The sequence below is a fragment of the Arachis ipaensis genome, chromosome B8 (assembly GCF_059453495.1).
Source record: "Arachis ipaensis isolate K30076 ecotype BB chromosome B8, ASM5945349v1, whole genome shotgun sequence".
Classification (NCBI taxonomy): Eukaryota; Viridiplantae; Streptophyta; class Magnoliopsida; order Fabales; family Fabaceae; genus Arachis; species Arachis ipaensis.
This window is the reverse complement of record NC_142443.1, coordinates 56913575-56916414: the sequence shown is the minus strand read 5'-3', so window position 1 is coordinate 56916414 and position 2840 is coordinate 56913575. Positions and strand designations below refer to the sequence as shown.

General features: G+C 43.1%; 1 non-coding gene across 1 annotated transcript; it reads right to left on the bottom strand.

The window, feature by feature from the left end:
• Positions 1–622: 622 nt before the first annotated feature.
• On the bottom strand, positions 623–730 carry LOC148548201 (small nucleolar RNA R71). Its single transcript, XR_015897425.1, has one exon. It is a non-coding gene; the product is annotated as a small nucleolar RNA R71 (small nucleolar RNA).
• Between the last annotated feature and the right edge of the window lie 2110 nt (positions 731–2840).

Sequence of the window (2840 nt, the reverse complement as noted above, 5' to 3'; positions counted from 1 at the left end):
CTTCTTCCACTCACACAGGGATCCCTATACTGTGGTATAAAGGATCTCCATTATTATTATTATTTTTCTGTGCCTTCTTCTTTGTCATATGAGCAGGAGCAAAGATAAGAGCATTCTTGTGGAAGCAGATCCAGAACCTGAAAGGACTCTGAAGAGAAAATTAAGAGAAGCTAAAATACAACAATCCAGAGATAACCTTACAGAAATTTTCTAATAGGCAGAGGAGATGGCAGCCGAAAATAATAATAATGTAAGGAAGATGCTTGGTGACTTTACTGCACCTAATTCCAATTTACATGGAAGAAGCATCTCCATTCCTGCTATTGGAGCAAACAACTTTGAGCTGAAACCTCAATTAGTTTCTCTGATGCAGCAGAACTGCAAGTTTCATGGACTTCCATCTGAAGATCCTTTTCAGTTCTTAACTGAATTCTTGCAGATATGTGATACTGTTAAGACTAATGGAGTAGATCCTGAAGTCTACAGGCTCATGCTTTTCCCCTTTGCTGTAAGAGACAGAGCTAGATTATGGTTGGATTCTCAACCCAAAGATAGCCTGAACTCTTGGGATAAGCTGGTCACGGCTTTCTTAGCCAAGTACTTTCCTCCTCAAAAGCTGAGCAAGCTTAGAGCTGATGTTCAAACCTTCAGACAGAAAGAAGGTGAATCCCTCTATGAAGCTTGGGAAAGATACAAACAGTTGACCAAAAAGTGTCCTTCTGACATGCTTTCAGAATGGACCATCCTGGATATATTCTATGATGGTTTATCTGAGCTATCAAAGATGTCACTGGACACTTCTGCAGGTGGATCCATTCACCTAAAGAAAACGCCTGCAGAAGCTCAAGAACTCATTGACATGGTTTCTAATAACCAGTTCATGTACACTTCTGAAAGGAATCCTGTGAGTAATGGGACGCCTATGAAGAAGGGAGTTCTTGAGGTTGATACTCTGAATGCCATATTGGCTCAGAATAAAATATTGACTCAGCAAGTCAATATGATCTCTCAGAGTCTGCATGGAATGCAAGCTGCATCCAACAGTACTCAAGAGGCATCTTCTGAAGAAGAAGCCTATGATCCTGAGAACCCTGCAATAGCAGAGGTAAATTACTTAGGTGAACCTTATGGAAACACCTATAACTCAACATGGAGAAATCATCCAAATTTCTCATGGAAGGATCAAAAGCCCCAACAAGGCTTTAATAATGATGGAAGAAACAGGTTTAGCAACAGCAAGCCTTTTCCATCATCAACTCAGCAACAGACAGAGAACTCTGAACAAAATGCTTCTAATTTAGCAAATCTAGTCTCTGATCTATCTAAGGCCACTGTAAGTTTCATGAATGAAACAAGGTCTTCCATTAGAAATCTGGAAGCACAAGTGGGCCAGCTGAGTAAAAGGATCACTGAAATCCCTCCTAGTACTCTCCCAAGCAATACAGAAGAGAACCCAAAGTGCAAGGCCATTGACATAAGCGCCATGGCCGAACCTGTGAGGAGAGGAGAGGACGTGAATCCCAAGGAGGAAGACCTCCTGGGACGTCCAGTGGTCAATAAGGAGCTTCCCTCTGAGGAACCAAGGGAATCTGAGACTCATCTAGAGACCATAGAGATTCCATTGAACCTCCTTATGCCCTTCATGAGCTCTGATGAGTATTCCTCTTCTGAAGAGAATGAGGATGTTACTGAAGAGCAAACTGCCAAGTTTCTTGGTGCAATCATGAAGCAGAATGCCAAATTGTTTGGCATTGATACTTGGGAAGTTGAACCTCCCTTGTTCATTGATGAACTAAGTGATCTGGATCAACTGACATTGCCTCAGAAGAGACAGGATCCTGGAAAGTTCATAATCCCTTGTACCATAGGCACCATGATCTTTAAGGCTCTGTGTGACCTTGGTTCAGGGATAAACCTCATGCCCCTCTCTGTAATAGAGAAACTGGGAATCTATGGGGTGCAAGCTGCTAAAATCTCACTAGAGATGGCAGACAGCTCAAGAAAACAGGCTTATGGACAAGTAGAAGATGTATTAGTAAAGGTTGAGGGCCTTTACATACCTACTGATTTCATAGTCCTGGATACTGGAAAGGAAGAGGATGAATCCATCATCCTAAGAAGACCTTTCCTGGCCACAGCAAGAGCTGTGATTGATGTTGACAGAGGTGAAATAGTCCTTCAATGGAATGAGAACTCCCTTGTATTCAAAACTCAAGGATCTCCCTCTGCAACCATGGAGAGGAAGCATGAAAAGCTTCTCTCAAAGCAGAGTCAACCAGAGCCCCCACAGTCAAACTCTAAGTTTGGTGTTGGGAGGCCACAACCAAACTCTAAGTTTGGTGTTGAACTCCCATATCCAAACTCTAAGTTTGGTGTTGGAGAGTCTCAACAAAGCTCTGCACATCTGTGAGGCTCCATGAGAGCCCACTGTCAAGCTATTGACATTAAAGAAGCGCTTGTTGGGAGGCAACCCAATGTGTATTTATCTAACTATATTTTTCTTAGTTATGTGTCTTTATAGGTTCATGATCATGTGGAGTCACAAAATAAACAAAAAAATTGAAAACGGAATCAAAAACAGCAGAAGAAAAATCACACCCTGGAGGAGCATCTGTCTGGCGTTCAAACGCCAGAACAGAGCATAGTTCTGGCGCTGAACGCCCAGAATGGGAGCATCCTGGCGCTGAACGCCCAGAACAAGCATGGTTCTGGCGTTCAACGCCAGAAATGGCAGCAAAGGGGCGTTGAACGCCCAAAATAGGCACCAACCTGGCGCTGAACGCCCAGAGTTGTGTGCAAGGGCATTTTACATGCCTAAATTGGTGCAGGGATGTAAATGC